The sequence below is a fragment of the Myotis daubentonii genome, chromosome 16 (genome assembly GCF_963259705.1).
Source record: "Myotis daubentonii chromosome 16, mMyoDau2.1, whole genome shotgun sequence".
NCBI classification, from domain to species: domain Eukaryota; kingdom Metazoa; phylum Chordata; class Mammalia; order Chiroptera; family Vespertilionidae; genus Myotis; species Myotis daubentonii.
Window position 1 is genome coordinate 42,144,096 of NC_081855.1, and position 12,447 is coordinate 42,156,542.

Below are 12,447 nucleotides of genomic sequence, written 5' to 3' on the forward strand. Positions count from 1 at the left end.
CTTTCCCTCTCCCTTTCTCTCTAAAATCAATAAAAAAATATATTTTTAAATTGTTGAGCCCTAGCAGGTTTGGCTCAGTGGATAGAGACAGCCTGCAGACTGAAGGGTCCCAGGTTTGATTCTGATCGAGGGCACATACCTCAGTTGCAGGCTCAATCCCTGGCCTTGGTCGGGGTGCATGTGCAATGATTCTCTCTCACATCCATATTTCTATGTCTCTGTCTCTCCCTCTCCCTTCCACCTCTCTAAAAATCAATGGAAAAACATCCTCACATGAGGATTAAACATTTTTTTTGTTAAAAAAACACACCAGAATGTGGGTTATCTAAGGAGAGGTGTTCCAAAAATCTGATTGTCAGGACTGATACTGGAGAGGAATTTGGGAGCCATCAACATATGGATGGTAACTAACATCATGGGAGTGGACACATTGCTTTAGGAGAGTCTGCCAAGGAGATACAAAGAAATTTTGCAATAAGAAAGAAAATATGGTTACAGAAATATTTTGAGGTTGGAAAAGAAGGAAGGTGAGGGAATTTATGTCAAAGTTGTAGGTCAGAGTTCTGCAGCGCAGCTCAAGCTCCACCTCCTCATTAAGCCTTCCAGCCCTCCTGGATCTCTCCTGCTGCAACTCCAGTACCACTTTTAAAAAATATTTTTTAATTCATTTTTTTTTTAAGAGAGAGGAAAGGAGAGGGAGAGAGAAAGAAAAACATCAATGTGAGAGTGGAACATCATGTGAGAGCAGAGCATCGGCTGCACCCACCCCCAGCCAGATCAATCCCTAAAACCAGGCCTGTGCCCGACCCAAAATCGAACCAGCAACCGTTTGATGCACTGGAGGACACCCAACAAGTTGAGCCGCACTGGCCAGGGCTCCAGTACCACTTTTGTACTCGCTATCTCAATGTGTATCTTTTTCATATCCACAGCGATACTTGGCATAGGACTAAACCCAGGGTTTAGTAATCCTTGTTCACTGGAGGATTATAAAAACAACTTTCCACATCACCAACAAGCATGGAGTTCTTGGGGAAAATTTGTCTGCCAATTGGTTCCTCCTCATTGTGATGGAAGAGAATTTTCCCTGAGACCAGCCTCTTTCTTAGCTGACTGTGGTTCATGAGAAACTATCAGCCAATCTTTGTTTGGCCCGCACTTCTTTTACAACTTTTTCTTTTCCAACCCTTCAGGTCTTTGTCCTATAAATTCGTGGAAAAACTGTTGGCAAGTGGTCAGCAATTGGACCTTTGAAAAACAGTACCATTACCCCTGCCCCACTCCTCCCAGCCCCACCCCCAGGCAGTGAATAAGAAAAAGGAATAACTGTGTCACTCCTGGCTTCTAGTTGCTCATCTTGCTCTGAAATTGGAGGCCTTTGGGGCTAAAAGAAATTGGACAAAGTGTGCTGAGTAGCCTAATAGAGTGATTCTTTTTCTGAAAAGTCCCTATTGCGGAAAAATAAAATTATGTGTTTAATTTCTGAAACCTGATGCCTGATTTGCCTTGGCAGCCACTCTCCTGGGCTTGGCCGAGAGTCCGGCAACACTACTACACTGATTAATACCAGCTCAACTTGCTCCCTAGAGAAGAAGAGCATTATTTACTTGACCGTTTTCTTAAATCCTTTTTAATTTATGTGTATTTTAGCGCGCTCTTATTGGCTTCAACATGCTGTAACTCTGACTACTGGCCCCAGTGAAGCCTTAGAAAAGACTGTTCTGCTCTGTGCACTCACATCCCCATCACAAAACACGATTTTGTCCTACCCGGTGATTAGAAACAATAGGTCACATTCTGTTCCTTCTGGGGTGGGCAGGTTCTAAGTATACTTTTGTGCCCTGCTGGTCTTCAGGCCACTGATAGAAAGGGAAGGAGGTGATGTTTCCCAGAATTCAAAAAGAACTGTCTGCACTATTCTTTCCTCCCTCGAAACCTTCCTCCCTTCCTTCCAGCCCCCTTTGGATGGTGACCCCTTGACTCACTCGGCCCCTCCCTTGCAAAGCCCACAGGGATATCAGATAGCATTTCTCGGAGGGGATGCAAAGGACTAAGGAAAGGTTGGGCCCCAGACAGTCCCTGACAGGGAAGTGTAAACACAGCTGTGGAGATGGGAGCAAACCGTCCTCCCTCCCCCAGTTCCCACCCAGGAGCAGGGAAAGGCCACCCTGCTGTGGGGAAATAAACAACAAAACAAAGCAAAGCACAATCTAAAAGCCTACATGAAGGTCGCCAGAAATGGGGCTGCTGCCCAGGCCTTGGTGGGGCCAGTTCCAGTGCCAGACCCCTCCTTGCACACTTAGAGGCAAAGGCAGCTCCAAAGCCAGTGGAGGCCTGGACATTACTGAGCCTGGAAACCTGGCTCCGTTTTTGAAGCTGCTCCTCTCCCGGACACTTTGTCCTCGGGTCTCAAAAACCTAGCTTTCCACCCCCAGGTACTTAGCTCCGGACCCCTCGTTGCTTAGCGATCATAATAACGCATTCAATTCAGCAAGTAAGAACAGGTCCACAATAAGCCATTGTGGCTGTTATAAGTTTAAACTCTGAGTCTCCAAGCCAAAATATTAGAAAGGGCCTCCTTAGCCTTCGTTAATTACAAAATAAATTATTCCAGTAGGAAGGAACTTCCTCTTTGGGGCGTTAGTTAGGTGGGATCTATGCCTTGTTTTGCACACACTCTCAAAGCTCCAACCCCACAGCTAGGGTGGTGCTGCCCATTCTCCCTCTCTCAGCATAGTTAATGGCCGGGCCTTGATCCCACAGGACACGCCTTTGGCACAGCACTGCCTGGGAAGTTGCCCTGATTGGGTGGATAGCTAATGAGCTGTGCTTCCTTTCTGGCCATCAGGCTCCTCAACTACAAAACTGCAGAACTAGAAAAATAATAATAGCCTTCAAATACTGACAATTCATTAGGTGCCATACTAAGTGCTTTACAATGGGTCATCTCATTTCATATGAAGTCAGTAAGAGTCTCATCCTCATTTTTACAGCTGAGAAAACTCGGGCCTAAAGGGATTTTGGAACTTGCTCCAAATCACCCCGTTGGTAAGTGGTGTGGCCAAGATTTGAGCCCAGGCATTCTGACCCCTAAACCCATGCTCTGAACCACTTCACTCTACCTCTTCCTTTCTCTGAGGTCTTCTAGCTCTGACATCATGATTCTGGATTCTCCCCCATGGCTTTCTGCTCTCACCAGTGGCTCCAGAAAGAGAAATGTGTTTGGGACTTGACTCTGCAAGTCCAGAGAAAAGCAACTCCTGAAAGGCAGGGGCTCCTTACGTCCTCTGTACTGGAGATGCCAATCAAAGTTGGACACTCCATATCAGCAGCGAACAGCCTGTGTGGAAGACAAACAAATCCTAGCCAGACAGGAAAAGGGAGTGCCCCTTGGTTCTCTGACTTCCCCTGCTCTCTTCCCTGGCTTATCAGGAGGGTCCCATACTTCTGATTTGGCCCTTTGAACCCCACGGTGGCTAGGATGGGATAGCAGGCTACGAAAACGCTGGAAGGCTATGAAACTGGAAGGATCCCAGAATATCTTGGAAATATAGTTGTCATAACTGCGTGTGTTATATACATCATGATAGTGTGAACTCCAAAAAAAAAAAAAAGACACCTACTAAGAAAGACTCCTGGTAACTAATTGGGCTCAAATGAAAAAAGCAGAATGTAAAAAAGAAAGAAAGAGCCCTAGCTGGTTTGGCTCAGTGGATGGAGTGTTGGCCTGTGGACTGAAGGGTCCCAGGTTCAATTCCAGTCAAGGGCATGTACCTTGGTTGCGGGCACATCCCCAGTAGGGGGTGTGCAGGAGGCAGCTGATCGATGTTTCTCTCTCATGATGTTTCTAACTCTATCTATCCCTCTCCCTTCTTCTCTGTAAAAAATCAATAAAATATATTTAAAAAAAGAAAGAAAGAATGAATGAATGAAAGGAAGGAAGGAAGAAAAAAAGATAGAAAGAAAGAAGAGAAAAGAAAGAAAGCCAGAGCCTAGCAGTCATTTCTGCACAGGGTCCTCTGAAGCCTCTGTGCTAAACTGCCTGCATAATGTTCCTGCTAGCTGAGCCAACCCTTACCCTACAAAGGTTTCCTGAAGTCCGATTCCAATCAATAGGACTGAGGCTTTCCCCATCCAATCGGAGCTGTGCAGCCCCGACCAATCAGTGCCTTTGGGCCAATCAAACTGTGAGGACTTGGCATCCTCATTTGCATGAGGAGAAACCTATCAGGGACCAGTGGCCAGGATTTCTGCCTCTACAAACCAGCTCCCCTCTGGCTTAGATATAGCACTTTTCACGGGAGACTGCTTCTTCTTGACTAAAGCTGAGCAGACCGTGGGGTGGGGCTGCCTAGCTGAAGAGGGACCTGGCCCCAGGGCCACCTGGCCCCTAGGCAGCCTCACTGTGGAGATATATTACTGTTGAGCCTGTTGAGCCGTTTGCATTAAGTAAAGTTTCCTTCTTCAATGAAGCCCAATTGAAGAGTCCTGTTGGTGTTGAGTTGGAGCCAGCACCAGGTTGATAATAGTTAACTGCCATTTATCACAAGCTTACTAGCACCAGGCATTGGACCAAATGCTTTATTTGAATTATCGCTACTGCTCAGTGAGATGCACACTAGTAGCCCCATTTTTGCAGATAAGAAAACAAATTCAGAGAAGTTAAGTAATTGCACAAGGTCACATACAGATAAATCAGTGATGGTGCTAGGATTCAAACTCAAGTTGTTCTAACTCTGTCGTGTATGCTTTTAACCACTAAGGCAATAGGAATAATAATAATATACATTGACTATGGGCCAAGTGCTTTGAATCTTATCATTTATAGATATTACTACTTTCATTTTAGAGACGAGGAAAATATTGCCTTGTTTAGTACTTCTTATGCTCACATTACAAACACTACACATGTTAGAACACACAAACTATTAGTGTCATATTTGCTTAACATATATTGGATCCTTGTTAAGATCTAGAAAAATTATTGTTTCATAATGTCATGAACTTTTTTCATTGTCCATCTAATGCAGTGATTTTCAACCTTTTTCATCTTATGACACACATAAATTAATTACTAAAATTTTGCAGCACACCAAAAATATATTTTTTGCCAATATGACAAATAAAGGTATAATTTTAATTGATTTACAAAAAAATAATAATAGTGATTACTTATCCTTTTTGTTCCAAAGTGACCTTTTAAAAAAATCAGGCTCCTATACTTTTATATAAGGATTTCTGGTAACAAGAATTAACCAATCTTCCCTAGCTGGTTTGGCTCAGTGGATAGAGCGTCGGCCTGCAGACTGAAGGGTCCCAGGTTCAATTCTGATCAAGGGCACATGCCCAGGTTTCAGGCTCGATCCCCAGTGTGGGGCACGCAGGAGGCAGCGGATCAATGGTCCTCTCCCATCACTGATGTTTCTATCTCTCTCTCTCTCTCTCCCTTCCTCTCTGAAATCAATAAAAGTAAAAATATTTTTTTAAAAAATTAACCAATCAGATGCAACCTTATTATGCAATGTGACTAATAAGATGCAACTCTATTATATGACCTATATATTTATGGTTCATGACAGCGCATTTACAACTGACAGCTATTGTCATTTTTTAATCTGAGGGAAAAGAGGCCAATGACCCTGACTAAATAGTCATGTACTAGTATTGCATGTTTTTTGTTTTTAGGAGGTTGTTTTTTTTAAATCCTCACCTGTGGATATTTTTTCTATTGATTTTTAGGAAGAGAGGGATGGGAGAGAGAGAGAGAGAGAAGCATCGATGTGAGAGAGACACATAGATTAGTTGCCTTCTGCACACCTCAATGGTGCCAGGGGTTGAACCTACAACCCAGGTACTTGCCCTTGACTGGAAAGTGAACCTGTGACCAGTTGGTGGGCGTAGGCTGACATTCTAACCACTAGCCAGGGCAGGTATTGCATGTTTAAAAAATTCTTTTCTTTTTAATGTTTAGGTTCACTAAATTTATTTTTTTAATTCTAAAACATTTCGTACAAAAGAGCATTACATACTGTACACTGCTCTGAATAGATGCCAGGGACACATGAACAATTGTTACTTTTCCTCCCTGTCCCCTCCCTCTCCCCAAATGTTTCAGGGACCACAAAACAAAGCATTCACAATAATTACGTAAGGAGAAGTTCCCTTTTTAAGCACCAACAATGAACAAAAATTAAAATGAACTAACTCTGCTGCTGTTTCAAAATTTCGATGTTAGTTTTTGCACTTCCCACCCCCTGACCCTGGTTTGTAAGGAACTAAAACATTACATCTAGTGAACAGCAAAGATTTGACTACACCTCAAATGCGGAACCTATGAAGCAGAGGAATGTTGGCTTTTTAAAGAAAAGCAGATTAAAACTATATATGGAGGACTCCCTCAGTTCTTCACTAGTCTTAGGAAAACATTCCAGAATACTGCTTCACACTGTTCTGCAGCAACAAATACCAGTACTGTGTTCTGTATCCGGTCCTGTGATCCTGTAATGGTAACAATCCAACCTTCGGACCCTTCCAAAGGCTCATCAATTTTATTTTTTTATTGATTTGAGAGAGAAAGAGAGGATGAAAGAGAGAGAAACATCGATTTGCTGTTCAACTTATTCATGCATTCATTGATTGTTTCTTGTATGTGCCCTGACCGGAGATGGAACCCACAATCTTAACATATCTGGATGACATCCTAATCAACTGAGCTATGGGGCCAGGGTTAGCTTTCCAATTTTGATCAGAAATCCTGACTCCTGATGAATTTGTTTAATCCTCTGACCATAAAGTTACATAATAGTCTAGCATAGGCAGTAAGTCCCGCTACTGAGATACCAACACGATTGCCAACATGGAGAATTTTTTCTGATGAACTGCAAGCTCTGACTTCTTTCTTCCTTCCTTCCTTCCTTCCTTTCTTTCTTTCTTTCTTTCTTTCTTTCTTTCTTTCTTAATATATTTTTATTGATTTTACAGAGGAAGGGAAAGGGAGGGAAAGATAGAAACATCAATGATGAGAGAGAATCATTGATCGACTGCCTCCTGCACGCCCAACACTGGGGATTGAGCCCACAACCAGGACAATTACTCTGACTCCGAAATGAACCATGACCTCCTGAATCATATAGGTTGATGCTAACTGCTGAGCCACTGTGCTTTCTTCAATGCAACCAATACTGCACGGGGTTTTTTATTTCAGACCAACTGTGGTTGACCCTTGTTTGACAGCTTCCATTGCATATTCAACGGAATTTGATGAATCCTGCCCGGAGGGCTCCAAACAGTGACATCACTGTCTTACTGGTTGCGAAACATCTTAACATGGTAACATGGTTTGGATGGGCCTGGTTGTCGGCTCCTGCAAAACTGTGGATTAAGGAGCCTGTGCATGTCTTTTGATGGGAGACTCTGATATAAGAAAAATTATGATCTTTAGGCACTTTACCTATCGGGTTTCCCTCCATTAAGAATGACTCTAGGGGCTGGGGCGGGGGGGGGGGGGCTGGGTGGAAAAGGTGAACAGATTAAGAAAACAAAACAAAACACAACACAACAAAACTCATAGACACAGACATCAGCATAATGATTACCAGAGAAAAGGGTGTTGGGAGGGAGTAAAAGGGTATAGGGGGATAAATGGTGCTAAAAGGAGACTTGACTTGGGGTGGTGACCACACAATACAATATACAGGTGATGTATTATAGAATTGTACACTTGAAACCTATATAATTTTATTAACCAATGTCACCTCAATAAATACAATTAAAAATAAATATTAATTAATTAATATTTTTAAAAATATATTTTATTGATTTTTTACAGAGAGGAAGGGAGAGGGATAGAAAGTTGGAAACATCGATCAGCTGCCTCCTGCACACTCCCCACTGGGGATGTGCCTGCAACCAAGGTACATGCCCTTGACCGGAATCGAACCTGGGACCCTTCAGTCCCCAGGCCGAGGCTCTATCCACGGAGCCAAACTGGTTAGGGCTAATTAATATTTTAAAAAATGAATGACTCGGTCAGTGGAATGAAGACAGCATTCCTGGAAAAGCTTGATTGTTGTCTGAGTGCTCTCTCTTTTTTTTTTTTTAAATATATTTTATTGATTTTTTACAGAGAGAAATGGAGAGAGATAGAGAGTTAGAAACATCGATGAGGGAGAAACATTGATCAGCTGCCTCCTGCACATCTCCCACTGGGGATGCGCCCGCAACCCAGGTACATGCCCTTGACCGGAATCGAACCTGGGACCCTTCAGTCCGCAGGCCGACGCTCTATCCACTGAGCCAAACCGGTTTCGGCCTGAGTGCTCTCTTGAAGTTCTTTCATTTTAGCACCTCTGACACCAAGAAGTCCTCCTGCCAGACTCTGATCAATCAACAGTCTCAGTTCGAATTTAAAGTCGCTTCCGTTTCAGTGCTGGTAACTGAAGCATTCCACAGCATCAGATCCGGGCTGGTGGCAGTGGGTGAGGGCAACTGCAGGCCCTCTTCCAAGGTAGGGATGCTTTTTTCCAGACTGTCTCCAGTTGCTTCAGTATCAGCACTGACACTCAATATACGCCCGGGACCACTGCTGTCTGGGGCCAAAACACTGGCCTTGTAGTCTGTACATTGAGCCTAATACTTCTGTCTCCTTTTCAATCACTACCCCAGCATTCTTGCTCTCAAGCAGAATGCATAATTAAACCATCTCATCAGTGTTTTTAGGTCTTTTAAAAGCTTGTTCCTCTTCCATATCTTCCGCAGGGCGTTTACTAAATTCACCATTGGTTTGAGTGCTGGGGAAGGTTTCCTCTGTCTGTTCAGTTTCCATTTCCTGTACTATGTGGACACACTGATTGGGCAAGGCTGCCACCCCTATTCTGCCGTGCCGCCTCAACTGGTCACAACTAGACAGAGAATTGAACCAGACTAGTTGAAAATCGCTGATCTAGAGCATTACGGTCTTGGGGGAAAGGACGTGAAATGCTACTGTCTGTAGGTACAGCAGGCATAGTCAGAAGGGTTGTACTGAGTGGAGAAAGCTTTTTGTGCCATGAGGAGCCTTGCCTTTCTGGCCACTCTTCCTCATCTCTTCCTATTTGGCTCTGTCTTGCAAGTTGGCTAGGAGGTGGACTTCTATCAGGTACTGTGGAGATGAGGTAAAGTGCCAGGCTTCAGCATCAAGAAGACCAATGTATCGTCCTAACTGGTTTGGCTTGGTGGATAGAGCGTTGGCCTGTGGACTGAAGGGTCCCAGGTTCGATTCTGGACAAGGGCGTATACCTTGGTTGCGGGCCAATCCCCAGTAGGAGGCGTGCAGGAAGCAGCTGATCGATGTTTCTAACTCTCTATCCCTCTCCCTTCCTCTCTGTAAAAAAATCAATAAAATATATATTTTTTTTTTAAAAAAGAAGAGCTATGTATCAATATCAGTTGCATGACTTGGACAAGTAGCTTCTTTTCTGAGCCTTCGTTTCCTCACCTGTAACGTGGGTTGCTGTTTAACAGAGTTGTGAGTTTTAAATGAAACATTTTGTATGAAACATGGAGCATACTGCCTGGCATTCCCATGTTATACAGCATCAAGCTTCCTGGAGTGCTGGGAGGGCATAGAAACGTACCTGGAGATGGTTTCACAGGACCATCACCCTAACCGGTTTGGCTCAGTGGAGAGAGCGATACATAGTCCGGGAATGAGGAAGGGGAACAGCAATCCTGCATCTGACATTTGGTCCTGACAGCAACCATGCGTCAGCCTCAGTGCCGAGGGATTAGCAGTGTTCTCAGCACTGCTGGGCGTGTGCTATGGTCACTTGGCCATGGTCCTCTTCAGTCACACTGAATGTTGTTCTTGTAAATCTGGCCTGGGTTCTTTTCGGAAAAACAGCCTCCACACTGTGATGTCATGGTCCAGCCTGGGTCAAGGAAGGAGGGGGAATATGTTGTGTGCAGGATCTTATTTCTGGAGGGCTCAATCTGATCTCAGAAGAAACTCTATCCTCCTCCCTTCCTGTCAAGACCCAATACGGAATCGATACTCTGATTTTGAATGAGGGGGAAGTAATAAAATCCTGGTTAAGACATGAAACTTAGCATCAAGAGGTTCTGGGTTCGATAAATGGCAGCTACTATTAAGTCCTCGGCAGTTGATATGGAATATAACTTGACCATTGTCTACGCTTTTTACAAACCTGAGAACCACAGTTTTCTCTGATAACCATTTTTCCCTCTGAGAGGTGGTTATGCTTCTCATACCAAGTGTGCCATCATTCTGGAGATGAGGAGGCTGGGGGAGAGATGGAGTAATTGTGTCCCGATTCCTTTGTTTTCCCCTCTGTAGCTAGCTGGCTCCCTGGCTGCAGGCCTCCTGGTTCTTCTTGCTGCCTCCCTGCCCTCAAAGATGTTTGTCTCCGCTCTCCAGCTTGGAAAGATCAGCACCACCCAGCCAAGACTTCTGGCTTCCTGGGTCCTGACTCTCCCCCACACTTTCTGTTCTTTTCTTTCTCTTTTGCAGGCAGCTGGAGGAGAGGCCCGCATGTGTGAATGTCTGTACCATAGAGACACTAATTCCAAGATGCTCTGCATACTTTCATTGTGCAGGAGGTCCCGGTGCTTTTTACTTCCCCTTATGTTGTTCTGGGTGTGTGTGTGTGTGTGTGTGTGTGAGGGGGAAGGCTGAGGATTAGAAATGGCACTGCTTCTAAGGACTGAGTCATCTCTGCCCCACTCCATAATACATATGACAGAAGGATCCTTTCCCAGGTCAGAAATCGCAGGTCAAAGTTCACTTGGAGGAGAACCTCATTCCTCTCTTCCCAACCACTAGGGATGTGTGTGGGGTAGGGACAGAGGAAGAAGGGAGTGTATAGGGAACTTAAAGACCAGACTCCACTGGATATAAGAAGAAAAAAAAAAGACTAAAAACAACAGTTAAAAGAAAAGTGGCACATATACATATGGCATCATGGAAAGATATCCAAGACATGTTATTAAGTAAAAAAAAAAAAAAGGGAAGAAGAAGCCCTGGCCAGTTTTACTCAGTGGTTAGAGCGGCCCTCAGACGGAAGGGTTTTGGGTTCGATTCCTGGTCAAGAGCATCTACTTCGGTTGCAGGCTCGATCCCTGGCCGGGTGCATGTAGGAGGCAATCAACCATTGTGTCTCTCTTACATTGAGGTTTCTCTCTGTGTGTCTTCCCACCACCCTTCCACTCTCTCTAAAAATCAATGGGGAAAAAATATCCTTGGATGAGGATTAACAGAAAAAGAAAAAAAATTACTGAACAACATGGATATTAAATCCTATTTATGCTTTTTTTAAAAAAAAAATGTATTTATTGATTTCAGAGAGGAAGGGAGAAGGAGAGAGAGAGAGATAGAAACATCAATGATGAGAGAGAATCATTGATTGGTTGCCTCCTGCATGCCCCACACTGGGGATCAAGCCCGCAACCCAGGCATGTGCCCTTGGCTGGAACCGAACCTGGGACCCTTCAGTCCGAAGGCTGACGCCCTATCCACTGGGCCAGGCTGGCTAGGGCTGTTTTTTTGGTTTTTTTTTTGTTTTGTTTTTTAAGTGCAAAATATACGGGGAGGTGAGTGAGAAAGGAATGGGGTTATAAAGTTTTCTGTATTTAAATATTTTGTAAGAGAGACTGAGCTGCAGACAGAATAGGAAACTCTGGCTTCAGTGTGGTCTTGTTTTTCTAGTATTACCTGAACAACAGGGAGACTGGGTCTATGTCCTAAATAAGTTTGACCTTATGGGACAACATACTATCTGCTCAGCCCATCCTGCTCGCTTCTCCCCAGGCGACAAATACTCTCCACACTGAATCATGTCAAGAAACATTTCAAGGTGCTGATGACCTAGAAACCCAGTCCTATCCTTTCAGGGTCCCTTGAATTTGATGTTTCTCCTGTCTCCTGCTACCCCTCTGAAACTTTCCGAAACCAAGCTCTTCAGTCTGTGAGCCTTGAAGCCTTCTTAACCACCATGCTCTTTGGAATCTGGTGTCATCATTGCCTTTGGTAATGCTTGTGCGAGGCAATCATGGCAGTACCCCCCTTAAAGGGAGCAAGCTTGAATCTTCTTTTCATATTTTGACTCACTGCCAGGTTATTTAAATGATTTCAAAGAACAAATATATATTTTGCAACAAGTATATACTTATGTATTACTTGCAATTAAAGGTATATTTTTATAGCAAAAATGATACATTTTAAAGCAGAAATGGGCTTAGAAAAGAAAGGTAAGGGATTCTAGGGATGGAAAATGGGACTTCCCATGAAAGAACTGTCCCTGATGAAGCTCTTCTCTGTCCCTTTGCCGCAGAACATGGGACTATCTCCTACGGCAACTTGGAAGATGAAGGCGAGGTCTCCAGTCTCCGATCAGCCCCAAAGGACCCTCATAGCTGACCCCAAGTTACCAGGATGCTCCCAGGGGTCAATGA

General features: G+C 44.1%; 1 pseudogene; it reads left to right on the plus strand.

Annotated features, from left to right (window-relative positions):
- The first annotated feature begins 9,147 nt into the window (after positions 1-9,147).
- LOC132219310 (H/ACA ribonucleoprotein complex subunit 3-like) lies at positions 9,148-12,026 on the plus strand (annotated as a pseudogene).
- Positions 12,027-12,447: the final 421 nt, after the last annotated feature.